Raw genomic sequence first — 21938 nt, forward strand, 5'->3', positions numbered from 1 at the left:
ACACACACACAAAACCACAGGCAACTGTAGAACTCCTCAGCTGGGTAAACAGACTTGAAAGGTCTCTCCTAGTAGTATTGTAGAGCAGATCTTTATTTGTTGTTTGAGTTCCACATGGTCATATTTTTATTTGTAACCGATTGGTCACTTGTACTCCCTGCATAGTCATTCAGAAAAGCAGCCTTTTTCCAATAGTGACAATATTTTCTTAACTTCTTCTAGACTTACATTCTATTTTATAACTTGGGCAGTCATTGATATGAAAGCACTTATGTGTATTTCATTTTGGTGTGATGAGTTATGGATATCTCAATCTCTCAGTGGATGTCATTACTGTTAGCAATGGTCACTTGCAGGAAGTTAATCCTAGAGAATTTCACTGTGTGTTTAATACTAGGAAGTAAGTAGTTGAGTTGCATTAACATGGTGTTGGTCCTTGATCCTGTACATATTTCCACAGAATAGCACCAGCATATCATCTGCATTTCTCTTATACTAAATGATCTCTGCCATGTATGTGTATTTACTAACAAACTTAAACTAGCTTACGCAAATTCGGTATAGTAACTTACATAGGTCCACAGAGTATAACCTATTTACAGGAGTGGCAGTTAATAAAAGTCTGTTCCGACTACAGATACGTAACTTACGGTTCCTGGGGACAACAGACTGACTAGTGAAGATTGGCATAGCCCGTAGCTCAGCATATTGACTTTGGTGGCAAAGACATAATTTGTTTAAAATTACTGTATTTACCCGATTATAACATGAAGTTTTTTCCCAAATTCTTCATTTGAAAAATACAGGGTCATCTTATGTTTGCAGATTAAATTATTGCTGTTGAGGTCAACATTTTTACATTGTTTACTAGATTAATATTGAGGTTGTCCTACATTTATATTTGGCTATTGATATTTCGTACAACTTTATTTTGAATAGTTTTGAGGGTACAGATCAGCAAATAATGCTTTCATTCAAATAGGCTCCCCCCCCCCCCCCCCCCTCCATAAGTCTGAGGGTTAGAATAGGCCCGATGTACTCCTGCCTGTTGTAAGAGGTGACGAAAAGGAGTCTCAGATATTTTGGCCTTTTGTGATGATCCCCTGTAGGCTTTGACCTCTATTCTTCAAAATATTTCCAAAGAGGAAGCTAGTCAGGGAAGGGGGCCTTACATGATGCGTTGTGTTCTTCAGATGCTGAGACCTTTAGCTTCCTTCATCATTGTGGATCTGCAGTTCCACTCATTCTCCAGCCATTGTGTGCGGACACCTTCCCGGGTGCGTTTTCTAATGTTTTAACGACACAAGGAGCAGTGCGACATTGGATTGCATTCACAATTCACACCTCTCTCTCTCATCAGTTGACTTACGTGGTATGTACAGCCGGTCTTCTTCTGTGGATAGTCGGCTACGTCCATCTTCAAAAACTTCTTCTCCGAAGAATACTACTGGTTAACGGAATTTATCAGTCTCTCTCTCTCTCTCTCTCTCTCTCTCTCTCTCTCTCTCTCGCTCTCTCTCTCTCTCTCGCTCTCTCTCCCTCTCTCCCTCTCCCTCTCCCTCTCCCTCTCCCTCTCTCCCCCCCCCCCCCCCCTCTCTCTACTCATGAAATAAGTGGATACTCACAGAATACTTTTAGCTTCATCTTGGTATATTTCAGCTGCCACAGAGAACAACTTCACCACTTCTCACATAAATATTCAGATGTTTGCAAGTCAACCGATTCTTCTAGCATTAGACTCGATTAAATGCATTTACAATAGTGTAACAAGTCCAACACGTGAAGTACAATTAATCACTTTTTCAACTGTTCTTCTTTTTTTCTTGTTACAATAATCAATGATAAAAAACACCATAAGATACATAAACACTCCTTGTCCTTCCAATATGACTTCCGTGGTGCAAGCGACAAACACCTGTCAACGCCGTTCGACCATCGCGCCTACCTTGTGCTCGTGACTCCTTTCCAGCCTGCACACACAAACATATGTCGCACAGTATGTACGTTCTCTCTCACTCATTTTTAAAATGTGTTCGAGACTGTAGAAGGACGAATGGTACTAGGATGTACACGGAAATTCTCGAAGCACTACAGATGCCTCCCTTCAGCTCAAACACGCGATATTTTTTACATACTGCGGTGGCCCAGTGTAATGTTAAGCTCTCTCTATACAGCTTAAGCGTTTTCATGGACTTACTTGTTGAAGAATGCTGGTTCTGCTTTCTTGCAGCGCCAATGTCATCTGCTAGCACCGGATGCTTCTACGAAGATTTCACTGCTAGGAAGCGGAAATTTTCACTCTCTCACTCTCTCTATTCTTATTTAAAAGTTATGCTACTCTTGGAATATCATTCAATGCACCAGAACATATTTATTTCCACTTTGTACAAAAGAACAACTAAACTCTATGACGTAAGCCTGCACATTAGCGGCCACCCAGAATCAGTTAATTACACATTTTTTAACACAATTAATACATAAGCTTTTATCGTGGCTGACTATCCACGTAATCTCAACAGCAGTTCAACGTCTAATAAACAGTCACTATTTCAAGTCTCTCCATTTGTATTTTAACAATACAATGCTACATTACTCTTTGCAGCCAGCCACGGAGCTTCCGGGCCATATTTGCTTATTCTTGGCAGGTTGTGCTGAACATTTGCCAGTGCCGATGAATTACCTCCCTTCTCCCTTCCAGTTTCGCTTGCACAAACAATAAATGGGTGCAGTATCCCATGCTCATCCTTATGCCTTGCTTTAAAATAATGCGGGTTCGAAACAACTTGAACACAAGTGTCTCCAGACTTTCGTAAAATTCTTGAGGGCACTACATATCCCTCCCCATAGCTTGAACACTCGTTATTTTGCACACAACATATATTTTAATAAGTTTTTCGTACCACTTATCTTGTTACTTTGTACTACATAAAAACATTAGGTTCAAAAACTCTTCCATCTCCGGTATTTCATTAAGCTGTTGGTAATATCTTTCATAGACATAGCGGGATGATAAACTAAAAGTACAACAAGTATTAGGTATTTCCAATAGATTTATTTACTCTTGCTTCCTGGATTGAGCCAAAATAAATCCCTCTCCTTAGCCAGTTTCAAAGTTCAGGCGTTATTCTGAGTAGAGTATTTACTTTTTTTTAAGAAGCTGTTGCAGTGATAACCACCAGTTTTCCAGGTCTGAAAAAAAAAATTAGTTGTACTGGGGATTTTCTCTTTTTTCTATCTCCTCGCTCAGGACTCGTCTTTTCTATTTAAAAAATTTTAGAATTCAAATGTACCAGGAGAAACTTTCCACTACAATCTCAGGTCACTATACCGTCCTTTCCCTTTGGGTTCCAATCTACGTAAGGGTTGATACTATGAAAATGTCCTCTTCCTCATCCTTCCCCTGGATCCCCTTCCATTTACACTAAACTATGGTACAGGTCAATCCACTTTTTGGTGCCCCTGCCCGCACAATATAGGTCAGCCTCCTCTGGGTCTGCCTACCTGCCTCTCTTTCTCTCATTTCATCTGTATCTGATGCGCCCTCCCTATCTTCTCTAACAATGATTCATAGTCTGGCGTCTTTCGCACTCCTCTGCCCACTATTTTATTTAAAATTTCCTGGTACAATTTCTATCTACCTCTCCTTTCCTCCTCCTGAGTCCTTCAGCCTACCTGCTTAAATTCTTGGCTTGTTCATTGCTTACAGCTCACTTATATAGCCTTAATGACTAAATATGTTTCGTCCATGGTTGTAACTTTATTTCTTTTCTTCGGGCTATTCGGTCTGCACAGTCCTATTATTCATCAGGAACTTATTTGACTCGATACCTCTGGCTTAATATATATTTCCTTTTATCTTTGTACTACTATAGCTATGAACACAGGTGGATATACACTTCATCCCCCCTTGTTCCTTTAGCTTAAGCTCACTATGCCATTTCACTTGAGATGTGCAACCGTCATTACTTAGCACATGTGCTAGAGCCCTTCCTGAGCATTACTTCCCCCCTTATCTGTGACGGTTGTTACATCTCCCTGTGTATTACTTGTCTGTGTCTTTGTATTTAATTGTTTGAACGTGGAAGTGTGATCATGCATCCTGATTCTTCAGCTCACTAAGGTTCTTAATTGAAGATTTATAGAAATCATGGAGAAGAGAAGGACTTCAGTGATAGAAGTATATGAATGTGGACAGAGGCAAAGATAGATTGGTACTCTTAGGAGAAGTAAGAAAGGAAATAAAAGAATTGGTTGCTAAGATCGAAGAAAGAAAGAAGACAGCTCCAAAGACAGGAAACCCTTCCCACCCCCTTCCCCAGGATCCCCACTTTGCTGGTACTTAAGTGAGAAGCCAGAGGAGATATGATGTTCGGCGTCTCCTGCAGAACGGGCATTCTCACCATCACCTTTGAAATCCCCGAAGAAAAGATCTTAACAACTCCTATGGAATGGCAAATGATGAAGAACCAGGGTTGTATGAAGGGTGTGGTGTGTAGGTCGTGGCTGTGCCTATGCTACCCACCCCTTTCAAAAATAGATATAAACCCTCCCCAATCACATCACACTTTACAAAATATATAAAACATTCTCTAAAAATAGAAATTATATACACTATAATCAAATAGTTATTCAGTTAGTCACATCACACTATATTTCCTACACATGTTCAGTTTATGTCATCTAGGTATCATTCTTCCTAAACAGTACCATCATATTATATCTCCTGTTAGAATGTTACCCTGTTAGTTTTATCTCATGCTTAGAGGTTACTGTTTATTGTGACTCCTTAAATTAGTCATAATCGTGTAGTTATAATTGGTCTCTCTTAATACTAATATGATAGGATAGCTTAAGGGCTATAAATAGATTACAGGATAGTCAAAGATTTGAAGGGAGTTCGGTGCAGGAAAACTAATGTGGAAGCAACCCCGAACCCAACTCGGGAACCGGCGGACGTCACTCTGCCCATTGACACAGAACGTCAACGTCCCTGGGGGTTTTGTACATGTCGTTTTATATCCTTAACATTATACATTCCCTTTTCCTCTCCTGTCACAGGATCTACTAAATATAGGGTTTTTTGGTGTACTATTGATTGAATACGATAAGGTCCTATGTATTTCAGAAAAAATTTGTGTGTTTCTTTTTTTCAGTGCTGCACTTCGAAGGTGTTGTTTTACTAATACTAAGTCATCTATGAGGTATTCTGGGTCAGTTGCAGTTGCATTGTATTTATATACCCTTTAAAATTAAAAGGAAGGTCAGTGTTGGCCGTAATATTGATGTTTTATTGATGGCAGAATCAATTTTCGATCACATAGTGATCATCTTCAGTGCTGATATGTACAAATTAAACTCTGACACTGGTATCAAGTTATCAATAACCAAAACTGAGAAGCAATCACAATAACTGAAAGCTCAAAAGTTTATTATTGTGATCTCTTCTCAGTTTTGATTATTGATAACTTGATATCAGTGTCTGAGTTTAATTTGTACATATCCGCACTGAAGATGATCACTATGTGATCGAAAATCGATTCTGCCATCAATAAAACATCAATATTACGGCCAATGCTGACCTTCCTTTTAATTTAACATATATGGTCATTGTGCACACAGCACTCCATGGAGTCGCCAATAAATATCTACCCGTCGTTGGGCGCTCCTATGTAAGTTTCTACCAACTCTTTCCTGAATTGCTTGGTGATCAGTAGCTTTTTGCTCTAGCCACAAAAACACTTAATTAGAGGTTTTCCTATAAATGGCTTGTCAATGGCTTCTACGGGCATCATTCCTGTAGACAAATGCGGTAGTTCGTTTAGAATAAGCTCAAAATCTTTAATTCTTTCCGCCCATGAGGTATGAGTGTCGTGGCAATAAGTGCGGCACAACCTACCAATCTCTTTCGTTACTCTTTCACAAGGGTTTGAAGATGGATTATAGTTGGATATTAAAATGTGTCGTATATTTTCCCAGACTAAAAATTCCTTAACTTCATGGCTGGTAAACTGGGGTCCATTATCAGAAAGAAAACACCTCGGTTTACTTGTAGCTATAAAATATTCTTGCAAACACTTGGCCAGGGTTTGTGCATTAGCCTTCTTAATAGGATACAGTCTTACATATTTCGATCAACATTCTATAATTACTAATATATAAGCCACGCCTCCCTTGCCTTTGGGTATGGGTCCAAAAAAATCGGCAGCTGTGAGGTCATGTAATGCTTTACGAATGATCTGCTACATCTTATACTTTACATGGGTATTATTCTCCTTAGCTTTCTGACAGATGTCACACATTTTGGGCATCCTTAAATTTAGTTAATAATTCATCTATATTAACCGGACGATCTCTTTTGGTATATGATGGTTGAGAGTGCGTGCATCTACCACCAATCTCACTCCACCTTTAGCTTTTTTCACTACTACTAAGGGATTATTATAGACACTCATACTCCTTTCTATTATATCTTGATGAGTCATTTTATTAATCTCCTCCACAACCGCTTATTTAAGACTTATAGGTATGGGTATGATTTGCTAAAAAACGGAGTCTCGTCCTTAATCTTAAATTTGCAAACATAATCGCTAACGGTACCCGGATTCTCTGAAAATACTGAATGGTATTTAGACAAAATTCTCACTAAATCTGTTTGCTGTTCAATATCTAACACTTCAGATTCACTTACCTTTTTGTGAAAGTCATCTTGTGGACATGCAGTATAAGTTAACTCTGTCTCTGGAGACAACCGAGCTGACGCGCTTAATTGTAATCTTTGGTGTTCAGATGTTTGTTTGTACACATCGCTGTCCGTCACAAACTTAATGCAACGTTTATTCTCGGGTTCCCCCACATAAATGCAGTTCTCGTCGAAATTTAGTATATACATCTTTATTTATCTCTTCCACTACTAGCAAAGGTTGTCGAAATGTCATATCACTTATACGGCAGTGTGCCAAGGTTTTGTATTTAACAACCTGACTCGTCTTTCCAGTTATACTAACTATGTATACCCCAGTTACTGGTAAAACAGGTAAATTACTTTTAGTTTTTAATGTATTAAAGTATTCTTTAGAAATAAGTGATACTTCACTACCAGAATCGATGAATGTCTACTTTGTGGTTTTCTATCTCTCCTGTTATAATAGGTTGTGGTGGCGTAGTTATTTTTTTCGTTTCTTCCAGCAGTAGCCACTCTTTGGTAGGTACTTTATGCATAAAGGAAACCTGTACCCTCTTATTTAGGGCTTTCAATGTATTTATATGACCTGGGCCCCGGCCCTGGGTCCAGATCGCTCCACGTTTTCGTCATGGGTACCAACCACGGGATGATTTCCATACGTTGGAACAGCATTACCTCCTTTTCCACAGCTGTTGCTGGGCACGAATTCCTGCGTAGTTACCGGACCGAGGTTGGATGTTAATGGTCCTCGTGAGCAACCCCCTCTATTTACATTCCTGCCAGGTTGGTGGACTCTGGCAAGATTGGATTCATAATGCTTTGACTGATTATTCGGATTTTCTTGTGCATACAAGTTCTCGTTCCTGTCTTAATTGATTGCATTGAGTGCATCTACAAAGGATAACAGTTCCTCCACTGTTTTCCACCCACTGCATAGAATATCTTTTCTAACATGAGTAGGTAGACGTTTTATTAAAATTCTAAATAATCCCTCATTTTCCATTGGTTGGTCTAAATATTTCGCCCTTGTCAAATGCCAGGCAAAATACTTGCGCATTGCACCCCAGGCATTACTATAGTATTTAGGATCCCACAAATCTGAGATCAACTTCTCTTGTGCACTTGAAGACCAATGTTTTTCCTTAAACTTGCTCTGAAAATCTTGCCAGGCTGTGAAGTTTTCCATATTTACTGTGCCTCATTCTGAAGCTTCACCCTCCAAATAACCTACCGCAAACTCTATTTTCTTAGCATCCTCCCAACTTTTAGGTATGGGTTGGTTAAACCGTTTTAAGAAATGGGTGGGGTGTACCTCCCCATCTGGTTTGAATTTAGGAAACTGTTTCGACAAGCCTGAATTTGATCCCCATTGCAAATCGGTTATCATGTCCTTATTTAATATAATATTTTGGTAATCTGTGCCTCTCTCTAGTTTCTCCTGCATAAGCTTGAATTCTCTCCTCAAAGTTTCTAAGTCTTTCTTGGTGTTATCTAAATCGGAAGTTACTATAGGCAAAGAGATAACAACACTTAGTTTCCCTCCAACCTTTCGTCTTATTAATTCTTCTACTTGTTCCTCTAAGCCATTCAAATTTATAAGCTCTGCAGTCATTAACTTTTCTTTGAAGTTCTGTTCTACGGTTTCCACCCGTGATTAGACCCCTGAAATTTGCACCTGTCCTAGGGGGAGCAACTTATCTTGTTTCTGGACATTGGTTTTTAGCGTAGTTAATTCTCGTTCGACCACATCAAATGTAACATTACATACATTTTTCAAAGAGTCGTATTTTTCGTTAAATTGTGTTTCCAAATTACTACATTTACAGTCTACATCGTATTCTGATTTTTGAACTAACCCTTTTAGATGAGCTTCATTTCTTTGTTCTAAATCCTTAAATAAAATATTTGTCTGTTCACTCAAGGAATCGGACAATTCTTTTTTCAATCCTTTTTTCCATTCTTGCATCTGATTACTTAGGATATTAACTTGAGCCTCTAGTTTTGTGTTTTGCAAATCTAACTTAGAGTTTAATTCTGCCTTCAGTTCGTCTGTTTTGTGTTCTGTGATTCAAACTGCACTTTGATAAACGTCATTAAGTTGCCTAAATCTGGCCCCTGTTTTTCAATTCCCATAGGCCCAACAGACTCTACGGATTGATGTTCTTTTTCCATTGTCTTTTGTTTTGGCTTTAATCTAGTTATCATTAAAAGTACACTCACTTATTTCCACAACCCCCCACACTTCACAATCAATAAGTAGCTCACCCGGCACTGCTGTAAGTTGGCGTTGGCACTGGTGTAAGTTGGCGTCGGCACTGGTGTAAGTTGGCGTCGGCACTGGTGTAAGTTGGCGCCGGCACTGGTGTAAGTTGGCGCCGGCACCGGTGTAAGGTGGCGCCGACGTCGATGGACGGCGGCGCCAGCGTAGGTGAACAATGGCATCGGCTTTTGTGGACGGCTGTGTCGGCATTGGTGTGATGCGATATCAGCGTTGGTGAACGGCGGCGTCAGTGTTGGCGTTGGTGGACGGCGGCGTCAGCGTTGGACGGCGGCGTCGGCGATTTGAGACTAACTGCAGCGTTGTGTGATTTTCTTGATTCCCTTAATCATTTCACCATTTATCAACACAATATTTCTGGATAAGTATCGTGGAATCACTCTTCAGCCATGCTGCTATCGGTTGCTATGGCAACTCCCAACTGTTTTTCCCCCCCTTTTTTTATAGCTTCTTCTTTAATATTTCACTTTCTTTCTGAGATTCTTTCTTTACGGTTGCCATGTTCTTGTGGTGGCCCAGTGTAATGTTAAGCTCTCTCTATACAGCTTAAGCATTTTCGTGGATTTACTTGTTGAAGAATGCTGGTTCTGCTTTCTTGCAGTGCCGATGTCTTCTGCTAGCACCGGATGCTTCTCTGAAGATTTCACTGCTAGGAAGGGGGAAATTTTCGCTCTCTCGCTCTCTATTCTTATTTAAAAATTATGCTGCCATCGGAATATCATTCAATGCACCAGAACATATTTATTTCCACTTTGTACAAAAAACAACTTAACTTTATGACGTAAGCCCGCACATTAGTGGGCACCCAGAATCAGTTAATTACACATTTTTGAACACAATTAATACATAAGCTTTTATCATGGCTGACTATCCACGTACTCTCAACAGCAGTTCAGCGTCTAATAAACTGTCACTATTTCAAGTCTCTCCATTTGTTTTTTAACAATACAATGCTACACTACTCTTTGCAGCCAGCCACGGAGCTTCCGGGCCGTATTTGCTTATTCTTGGCAGGTCGCGCTGAACACTTGCCAACGCCAACGAATTATCTCCCTTCCAGTTTTGCCTGCACAAACAATAAATGGGTGCAGTATCCCATGCTCATTCTTACGCCCTACTTTAAAATAACGCTTGTTCGAAACAGCTTGAACACGAGTGTCTCCAGACTTTCGTAAAATTCTGGGGGCACCACAATACTCATTATGTACATTAGTATTACAAATAACAATAATTCATATTTCAAAAGTATGCAGTCCACTTTTTCTTATTAATTAACTGTGTATAACCCTATTATTTACTATTTAATTTTTTTAACTATAAAACGGGAGTATTTCACTGAATGGTGGAGTCAATTCTTTTATATCTAGGAGTCGTGGCGCATAAACCTTTGTTTTCCAGTCGTAATCTCCGGGTGTTCACTTGAGTATTTTACTCTTTATTCTAATTCTTTGTACTGCTTCTTTAGTACGTAATAGCCTCATTAATTATAGGCTGTTTGTAGTCTGGTGGATCTATAGGCAGATGAAAGTGTTCTTCTCAACACTTGTAAACTCACATAAAACATAATAATGCTAGTGGAATATAGAAATCAAACTCACCAGAATAATTCCTATTAACTGTGTGACTTCTGTCACGATACTGTCCTTTTCCCCTAGGATCAGTACCTACCGGTAGGTACGCCCCTTTATAACAAATACCTGTTCTTCAGGCCACAGGTCATCCTATCCCTACATAGGTACGCCTGCCCTATATCCTTAGCAAATGCTGTGTATGGCCCCCTTATCCTTTATGAGTAGACCTCATGGTTCGTTTCCCTAGCATACATATTATATATTTCCTGGAAAAAATAAAAATCTATTTCACATTTCATGCTCACTTCTTAATACTTCCTAGAATCGTCCTCTACTTTTCAATTCTGTAATCTTTAGCAGATACTATGTCTACCAATATTATTCAACTCATAATAGATACTATGTCTACACCTAATGATCAAGTCCCACTACTCTATGACTCATCACTCCATTAGAATATTTGCTACACTGGCTTTACTTAATTAAGCATCATAATTAACTCCAATCTGGCTTGTGTTCTCCTTCATTACTCATGCCTCTTTCTTACGTATACCTGATGTAGAATTACCATAGTTTATATATACTTATATAATAGAGGGAAACATTCCATGTGGGAAAAATATATCTAAAAACAAAGATGATGTAACTTACCAAACGAAAGCATTGGCATGTTTATAGACACACAAACACAAACACAAAATTCAAGCTTTCACAACCAACGGTGCTTCATCAGGAAAGAGGGAAGGAGAGGGGTTTTAAGGGAGAGGGTAAGGAGTCATTTCAATCCTGGGAGCGAAAAGACTTACCTTAGGGGGAAAAAGGACAGAGATACACTCGTGCGCGCACGCGCGCACACACACACGCACACACACACACACACACACACACACACACACACACACACATATCCGTCCGCACATATACAGACACAGACCTGAGTCGAAACAAGGCCCCCGGAGTAGACAACATTCCATTGGAACTACTGACGGCCTTGGGAGAGCCAGTCCTGACAAAACTCTACCATCCAGTGAGCAAGATGTATGAAACAGGCGAAATACCCTCAGACTTCAAGAAGAATATAATAATTCCAATCCCAAAGAAAGCAGGTTTTGACAGATGTGAAAATTACCGAACTATCAGTTTAATAAGTCACAGCTGCAAAATACTAACGTGAATTCTTTACAAACAAATGGATAAACTGGTAGAAGCTAGATTAAGGAAGGGCAAACCTACGTTTCTAGCATTTGTAGACTTAGAGAAAGCTTTTGACAATGTTGACTGGAATACTCTCTTTCAAATTCTGAAGGTGGCAGGGGTAAGATACAGGGAGCGAAAGGCTATTTACAATTTGTACAGAAACCAGAGGGCAGTTATAAGAGTCGAGAGACATGAAAGGGAAGCAGTGGTTGGGAAGGGAGTGAGACAGGGTTGTAGTCTCTCCCCGATGTTATTCAATCTGTATATTGAGCAAGCAGTGAAAGAAACAAAAGAAAAATTCGGAGTAGGTATTAAAATCCATGGAGAAGAAATAAAAACTTTTAGGTTCGTCAGTGACATTGTAATTCTGTCAGAGACAGCAAAGGACTTGGAAGAGCAGTTGAACGGAATGGACAGTGTCTTGAAAGGAGGATATAAGATGAACATCAACAAAAGCAAAACGAGGATAATGGAATGTAGTCAAATTAAGTTGGGTGATGCTGAGGGAATTAGATTAGGAAATGAGACACTTAAAGTAGTAAAGGAGTTTTGCTATTTGGGGAGCAAAATAACTGATGATGGTCGAAGTAGAGAGGATATAAAATGTAGACTGGCAATGGCAAGGAAATCGTTTCTGAAGAAGAGAAATTTGTTAACATCGAGTATAGATTTAAGTGTCAGGAAGTCGTTTCTGAAAGTATTTGTATGGAGTGTAGCCATGTACGATAAATAGTTTCGACAAGAAGAGAATAGAAGCTTTCGAAATGTGGTGCTACAGAAGAATACTGAAGATTAGATGGGTAGATCACATAACTAATGAGGAGGTATTGAATAGGATTGGGGAGAGGAAAAGCTTGTGGCACAACTTGACCAGAAGAAGGGATCGGTTGGTAGGACATGTTCTGAGGCATCAAGGGATCACCAATTTAGTATTGGAGGGCAGCGTGGAGGGTAAAAGTCGTAGAGAGAGACCAAGAGATGAATACACTAAGCAGATTCTGAAGGATGTAGGTTGCAGTAGGTACTGGGAGATGAAGAAGCTTGCACAGGATAGAGTAGCATGGAGAGCTGCATTAAACCAGTCTCAGGACTGAAGACCACAACAACAACAACATAATAGACTACAGAATAATTTCGGCATTGAAGGGAATTCAGTGCAAGTAAACTATTTTGGAAGAAACACCGAAAACAACTTGGGATTCAACAGTTGTCACTCCGCCCATTAACACAGAATGTTAACATCCCCGGGGGACATACATGACATCGCCCGTATCCCGTAGATCTAATATTAACTTCAATTGAGCAAGTGCAAACCAGTACTTCTCCTTAAATTTTGTGTGAAAGTCTACCCACGGCAAAACAATCACCACTTTACTAGGTAACACAACATCAGGTAAAGTTATTCTATTTTCTACTCTATCCTGGATAAATTTGAATCCTTTCCACAAGTTGCCTATAACCTCTTGCGGCAACTCCTTGATCTATCATTTCTTTAAGTGGTTCCTCCAAGCTACATACACTTGTGATATCAAAGCTGGATAGATTCTCTTTGAAATTTCTTCCTACATTATTTACTCGTGCACTGACAACTCGTGTACTGACACCTGTAATCTGCGATTGACTAATCGACATTAATTCCGTAGGCTGATTTACACTCTCTTTCAAAGTATTCATTTCCTGTCTTACATTATTGTATTTAACATTACACACATTTTCACAAGATTCTAGCTTTTCATTAAGATCGGGTTCTTTATTGGTATATTTGACGTCACATTCAGTCTTCAAAGTAATTATGCCTTCGCATCGATTACTAGATTCTTTGCATTGAGTGTCTATTTTGATGGGCAGCAAACCTATACTCGTCTTTTGAATATCTAAAGTTGCATTCCGAGCCTTTAATTTAGAATTCATTGAGTTTATTAAGTCTAGGTTTTTCTTTAACATCTCACCTCGAGCATCCAATTTATTGAGTTTATAAAGTCTTCAGTTTATCGTCTAATGTTTTACTCAAGGTCGCGATGCGATCGTCTAAATCTTTCCTAAAACTATAAAAAAACTCATTCTGGTCTTTGAATTGAGTATCTGGTTCCTTTCTTAAAGAAGCATTTTGAGCATTTGAATCTGTCCTCTGGTCATCTAGTTGAGAATGTACTGAGCCTATTTCTTTTCTTAGAGTCTCTGAATCTGCACTCTGTGCATCGAGTTTTTCACTTAAAGTTGCACTTATTTATTTTCTCAAAGAAGCACCCTGGTCATTTATTCTGTCATTTAATTGTAAACTCTGAGCTTCTAATTTTGCATCTAAAATCACCGTTAGTTCCTTTCTTAAAGAAGTATTTTGAGCAATTAGTTCCTTTCTTAAAGCTGCTGAATCTACTTTGAACTAGTCAGGCACCTCCTTACTCACTTTCATTGCCATAGCTGGTTCTGAAGTTTCCCCCCAATTCTCTGTGTACTATCCATATTTCTCTTAGTTTTTGATCTAGTAATCTTCAAAAAAAATTCTGCACCAAGTATAGTAAATTTACCAACAGTCTATTATTCAACAATTTCTTCAACTTTACACTCAAACAATTATTGTTTTTGCTCACCCAGCGCTAGAGTTCTAAGCTGCGTTGATGAGCGGATGTGTAATCAGCGTCGACGAACAGCACTGGCGCCGGTGGCGTCTAATGCTGGTTTCAGCATTGGCGTCAGCGAGTGTATGTGGAATTGGCACCGGTGAACAGTGATTGTTACCAGCGTCGTTGGACTTATGCTGGTTCCCACGTCTGCATCCCTGCGATGTGGGTGAGAGTTGCGTACTCCCCACACTAGATCTTCTTTGATGAATTATTCTCGTCATATTTCTTCTTAGTCTAATACGTCGGAATCTTATCTCTTTTCTTGTAACGTTATATCTTTCTTACATCTTCTCTTTTATTGCATTTATTAATTTTCGCCATTTGAACTTTTAGGCCGAATCCCATTCCATGAAACGGTTTCTCTTGTCTTGTTATATCTGGTTGCTATGGCAACACATCATATCTTACGCTTTGATTTCCACTCAAAATTCCCGTTTGTTCGATTCCTTTTCACTGGTCACCACGTTCTAACACATTAGACAACCTGGAGTGTGGTGCAAAATTGTATTGCCTGCAAGGCTTGATTGAACCTTTCCAAAAAGTGAATAGGGTGTACTTCCCTATCCGGCTTAAACTTAGGAAACTGCCTAGATAACCCTGAATTTGATCCTCATTGTACATGTGTCATTACTTAACTAGTTAATGCTATGTTAGGAGAAGTCACCCTATTTTCCATTTTGTCCTGTAGAAGTTTGAATTCTTTCCATAGTTCATCTGCATTTCTCTTAGTGTTACTAAGTTCGGAAGTTAAAATCGGAGACACGCTGTCAGAGGTCACTCTCGTGGCAGCTTTTCTGTCTATCATCTCTTCTACCTGTTCCTCCAGATTACTGATGTTCATTATGTCTGAAGTGGCTAGTTTCTCTTTAAAATTTCTTTCCATGTTATCAGCTCAAGTGTTAATGGCTGCAATTTGCAATTGGACTATAGGAATTAGTTTGTCCTGTCACGGTCGCCACATTCTAACGTTTTGACAATACGAGGAGCAGTGCAAAACTGGATTGCATTCACAGTTCACACCTGTCTCTCATCAGTTGACATACGTGATGGTCTAGCTGATCCTCTTCTCTGGATAATCAGCTATGTCAATCTCCCAAAAGCTTCTTCTCCGAAGACTGTCACTGGTTATAAGAATTTAAAAGACTCTAGTTTTCAAATAATTGGGCACTCGTAGAAAACTTTCAGTTCAATCACGGTATATTTTCACTTCAACAGGAAACCACTTTACCATTTCTTGTATAAACCTTTCAACTCTGTTAAGCCAACTGAGTCATCAAACATTAGACTCTATTAAAATACATTTATATCATGGTTGGTTTAATATCCACCACAAATTATTAACATGTCTCGCCTCTAGCGAGTCCCATACATGAAATAAGTAAAATCTCTATTCGATCCATGCTTCATCTGTCTCTTTAACAATAATTATTATCACAGTACCATAAATGACGGAATATTACACAAACACTCCTTGTCCTTTTAATACAGCTTCCAAGGCGTGACCAGCAAACACTTATCGGTTCGGCTTGTCTGACGCAGCTCTGGTCTTCCCACAATAAACATCAATCCTGCACACACAGACATGTGTTGCGCAATAAATAGGCTGTCTCTCACACTTATCTTTGAAACATCGCATGTTCGAGGCGGCAGAAGGTCGAATGGTTCCAGAATTTATGTGGAAATTCTCGAATCACTACATATCCCCCTCCTTAGATCGAACACTCGATATTTTATACATAATCATTATGTCAGTTAATACTGTACACATTTTAAAAGTAATCATTTACTACATAAGTTTATATACACAATTTTTTTTTCCCAGAAATCCTTGTACTCCATAGAGCAGGCTTCGGATTTTTGTCTTTCCATTGATTCTTTATTGTACTTTGTTTTTTAGAACTTAAGCCTCTACTTATGATATCATTATGCATTACTCTTACTTATGCATGGTGAAGACTCTCTCTTCAGCTCTAATTGTAAATTCCAGGTGTCATGGACACTTCAGTATTTCATACTTTATTCTAGTTTTTTGTACTTTTTTTTTTCTCAGTACTGACTAGCCATCTATCACAAAGCGAAAAGGGTGGTCCAACTAAAACATTCATATTTCTTTATGTACTACATGAATTAGCTAGAGCAGCTAGAGAACGAGAGGTCCTAGGTTCAAGTCTTCCCTCAAGTGAAAATTTTAATTTTTTATTTTCAGTTTATGTGACAAACTCTTATGTTTTCATCACTTTTTTAAGAGTGATTATCACATCCACAAGAAAACCTAAATCGGGCAAGGTAGAAGAATCTTTTTACCCATTCTCTAAGTGTACAAGTTAGGTGGGTCGACAACATATTCCTGTCATGTGATGCACGCACATGCCGTCACCAGTGTTGTATAGGATATATCAGACGTGTTTTCCTGTGTAGGAATCGGTTGACCTATGACCTTGCGATCAAATGTTTTCGGTTCCCATTGTAGAGGCACGTCCTTTCGTCTACTAATCGAACGGTTTTGCGGTGCGGTCGCAAAACACAGACACTAAACTTATTACAGTGGACAGAGACGTCAATGAACGAACGGACAGATCATAACTTTGCGAAAATAAAGAAAGTAAAATTTTCGGTCCAGGGAAGACTTGAACCAAGGACCTTCCGTTCCGCAGCTACTCACTCTAACCACGGGACCACGGCGCTCCTGAGTTCACAGTGTCCCTGATGTTGCATATCTTGCTCATGGACTACTCAGTTTGTATATTTTACTAATTTTTTTCATAGTTCCACACAACTTCTTCCTGTTTTCTCGATTGATCTGTGTTCAGTTTTTCCAGGCCTATCCACTGTGCCAACTTATAACTAAATCTGAGGGGGGTGCGATGGGGAGGTTCCCTTGTGAGAAATTCATCAATGGAGTAGAAGGAGTTGGCCTCCAATAAATCCTTTAGACTTCTCTTACACTGAATTTCATTGGTTGTTAAGCTTTTTATGGCTGCTGGCAAGTTGTTGAAAATGTGTGTTTCTGAATAATGCACAACTTTTTGTACAAGAGTAAGTGACTTTAAATCCTTGTGAAGATTATTCTTATTTCTAGTATTGATTCCATGAATTGAGCTGTTGGTTTGAAAAAGTGATATATTTTTGATGACAAATTTCATCAAGGATTAAATATATTGGGAAGCAGTAGTTAGTATCTCTTGTTCCCTAAACAGGCTTCTGCAGGATGTTCTTGAGTTCACACGACATATAACTCTTACTGCACGTTTTTGTGCCCAGAAAACTTTAGCTTGGTTGGATGAATTACCCCAAAAAAGAGTCTCATATGACATTATGGAATGAAAGTAAGCGTAGTATGCCAGCTTTTCCATTTTTATATCCCCTATGTCTGACACAATTCGCGATGCAAATAGAGATTTGTTAAGACGCTTCAGCAGTTCTGTGGTGTGCTCCTCCCAATTGAATTTATTATCAAGCTGTAATCCCAAGAATTTAACACTGTCCACTTCTTCTGTCTGCTTGTCATCGTATGTTTGGCATATACTTGTGGGACACACCTTACAATTTCTGAACTGCATGTAGTGTGTTTTTTCAAAGTGACAAAGAATTGGCTAGGAATCAGTGATTAATGTCCACAAATATTTTATTAGTTGATCTTTCTAAGACTACACTTGATTTGCTATTTATTGCAATGTTTGTATCATCGGCAAACAAAACGAACTTTGCATCTGGTAATGTTACCGATGAAAGGTCATTGATATAAACAAGAAAAAAGTAAGGGCCCTAAAATGGAACGTTGTGGGACCCACACATGTAATTAGTTCCCAGTTGGATGATGCATGATAGCTTAATACATGTCTCTTTCCTAATAACACCCTTTGTTTCCTGCCAGAGATATAAGATTTGAACCATTTTGCAGCATTTCCTGTTACATCATGATATTCTAATTTACTTAAAAGGATATTGTGATTTACACAGTCAAATGCCTTTGACAGTTCACAAAATATACCAGTTGCCTGCAATTTTTTGTCTAATGAATTAAGAACATTTCACTGTAAGTGTAGATAGCGATAAGATGGTTATAAAGCCAATTGTACATTACTGTTTCTAGAATTTTTGAGAATGCTGGCAAAAGTGAAATTGGACAGAAATTTGATGCTATTTCTTTATCTCCCTTCTTAAACAGTGGCTTAACTTCAACATATTCCAACCATTCAGGAAATATTCCACTGATAAATGACTGGTTACAAAGATAGCATAATATGTTACTTACTCAGAATCACATTCTTTAAGTAACTTTGTTGATATTTCATCATACCCACTAGATGTTTTTGATTTTAAAGATTTTATAATGGACATTATTTCTGCTCTGGTAGTGAGGGTCAAATTCATAATATGGAAGTTATTTGAAATGTCTGGTCTGAGGTATTCCATAGCAGCATCTACAGAACCTGACAACCCTGTCTTTTCAGTAACAGTTATAAAATGTTTGTTAAAAAGTTCTGCAACACTATACACATCTGTCACCAATGTATCATTTACTCTTAATGCTGTTTGTCCCTCTTCATGCCTGGTTCTACCGGTCTCCCCTTTCACTATATCCCATATTGTCTTTATTGTGTTACCTGACATGACTATCTTTTCCTTGTAATATATTTGCTTTGATGCCCGTATTACAGTCTTTAACATTTTGCAGTATTTCTTGTAATGTGCTATAGCATCAACAACAGAACTGTTTTGGATATACAGATACAGTTTTCTTTTTGTTTTACAAGATACCCCTAGTCCTTAAGTAATCCATAGCTTCTTTGTAGACTTTGCTCTAACCTTGGTTAGTTTTGGGGAAAAACAGTGTACAAATAAGGTAAGTACTTTATTAGCAAAAGTGTTGTATTTTTCATTCATGCCTTGAGCACTGTAAACATCAGTCCAGTGAGTGTCTCTGAGGAGTGTCCTAAAATAATCAATTTTTTAGCTTATTGATTACCCTGTTGAGCTCAGATTTAACAGATTTTATATCCTGTTCAGTATTAACATTTAACAGAAGGAACTGCATGTCATGGTCTGAGAGCCCATTGACTATTGGTTTTGTAATATAATTTTGTTCATTGGGCTTTTCTATAAAGATATTATCAATGGCTGTTTGTGAGCAATTGTCCATCCTAGTGGGGGGAACTTTACAGTGGGAATTAAGTTGAATGATAGTGTTACTAACTCAAGTAAGTTCTTATTGGGAGAGTCTTTAAGGAAATCTACATTGAAATCACCAGCAACCACTATTTCTTTTTTTTTGGTTGTTAAATGGGACAGTACAGCTTCAAGGTGGTTTATGAACAGATTAAAGTTATGCGCAGGTGCTCGATATACACTTAATATCATGAAGGATTTTTTGTGAAATTCTACTTCTGTTGTACATGCTTCCATATGCTGTTCTAGGAAAAATTTATGAATGTCTATGTTCTTAAATCTATGACAGTTTCTGATGACTGTGGCAACTCCTCCTTTCTACATTTCTGCTCTACAAAAGTGAGATGCCAACCTGAACCCTGTAACAATTAAAAGTTCTATACCAGTGGTCACATGATGTTCAGAGAGACAGATTATGTCAGCTGGGTTTGAGGACTCTGATTCATCTACACTGATAATTAACTCATTAATTTTATTTCTCAATCTTCAAATATTTTGATGCAATAAAGATAGCTGACATTTCACATTGACTGAGTTAAAGCTGGGTAGAGTTGAAATATCTGCTGACTGTAGAAAATTCTTAACCAATAGCTGTTTAGGTTGATGTAATAAGCTAGAATTATGATTTTTGGTTTCTTTCCCAAACTGAAGGTTTGTCTCAGTCCTAACCTCTCTTAAAATTTGGTTTCTTTCTGTCCTCCCTACCCTAAAAAAGGGTCATTTCTGAACCCTATAACCACTGGTATTTTATCACTCATGACAGTGCCTCCCCCCTTTAACTTTCCTGCTATTTTCCCAGCCAGTTTATCCTTCCATTTCCTGTTGAGGTGAAGGCCATGCCTAGTATAATCCCACCTGTTGACTGAATCAACAGGAACCACAACCACACCGTGTGACCCTGCACCCGACATAAGCAGCCATTCCAACTCCAAATTAACTCTCTTGACAGAGTTCAAATGAGGTCGGTCATGGTGCCCAAGAACAGATACAAACTCAACACTAGTATGCTTCGATGCTGATGCAATCTTTGCCAGGTCACACTCTATACTGTACCCAGGATAACTGTCAATACTATCACCTGCCCCACCCACTATAACCACGGTGTCTTCCTTGGTGAAATCTTTGCAAAGTGATCCTAAATCCTCCGTCACCTGCTCCAGACCAGCACTAGTTTTAAAAAAATTGGTGACCTGGGATTCTGGCCCTAGTTCATGCTGCAAAAGTTGGCCAACACCTCTTCCATGGGAACTACCTAACAACACTACTTTCTTTCTCTTTACTGATTTCCCTACAGTCTTACTTTTCAATTTGCTGCTGAAAGTTTGTTGTGCTCTGCCAACACCTGCAACTACTTGAGGCTCACCAGCTTCTAACTGAAGCAACAGGTCAAATCTGTTTTCCACATTCACCATGAAGCTGTCAGATAAAGTTCTAGACCTGTTCCTCCTGTTGCCTGTTGACACTTCCCACCTCTCTTTACCCTTCTCCCTCTTTAACCCATCAAGATCTCCCCTGGCGTTGTCTACCTCAGCCTGAAGGGTGTCAATTTTCCCCTCTTGTTAAAGTATCTTCCAATCTCTACTACATATCTTACAAAACCATTGATGAATCTCATTTACTTCCCCTATTCCCACATCACTACAGTCACCCACATGGAAAAAACTACAGCACCCATCACACCAAAGCCCCGACCTAACAATTCTACGGCAAGTCAAGCACTTTTCACTCATGATAAACGTAATAGTTTATTAAGAATAAGTCGGTTAAATTACAGATAAACACAAAAATATGGTTCCTCAAATTTGGTGTATACGCAACAGTGCAAAGTTTCTGAAACAACAACTTAAACTTTACGCTACTTTCTGGAAATGTGAGTTAAATAATGAAGAGGTAAGGTATAGTTAAATTGCTGGAGAGAGCAAAGAACAACTAAACGAAATTCTATAGATACATATGGGTTGACCCTATGAGTTCACTTCCTCCTTCCATTTCAGTAGGTAAGCCCATTTTAATTCCTATTCTCCTATGGTACAGGTCAATCCCCTTCTTGGCGCCCCTGTCTGCACAGTGTAGGTCAGACTTTCTTAGGTCTACCTATCTGCCTTTTATATCTAATAAATTCTGGGTGCCCCCTTGCTCCCTGCCCCCTATTCTTCCTGAGTCGGCCTCATGATTCATTGCCCTTGTATACATCTTTATGTACACTATAAATAAGCCGGCCGGGGTGGCCAAGCGGTTCTAGGCGCTACAGTCTGGAACCGCGCGACCACTATGGTCGCGGGTTCAAATCCTGCCTCGGGCATGGATGTGTGTGACGTCCTTAGGTTAGTTAGGTTTAAGTAGTTCTAAGTTCTAGGGGACTGATGACCTAAGATGTTAAGTCCCATAGTGCTCAGAGCCATTTGAACCATTTGAAC

General features: G+C 39.0%; 1 protein-coding gene across 1 annotated transcript in view; it reads left to right on the forward strand.

The window, feature by feature from the left end:
• Window positions 1-21938, forward strand: part of LOC124798078 — a 362131-nt gene that overhangs the window by 75906 nt on the left and 264287 nt on the right. The gene's annotated exons all lie outside the window — the stretch shown is intronic.

The sequence above is a fragment of the Schistocerca piceifrons genome, chromosome 5, assembly GCF_021461385.2.
Source record: "Schistocerca piceifrons isolate TAMUIC-IGC-003096 chromosome 5, iqSchPice1.1, whole genome shotgun sequence".
Lineage (NCBI taxonomy): Eukaryota > Metazoa > Arthropoda > Insecta > Orthoptera > Acrididae > Schistocerca > Schistocerca piceifrons.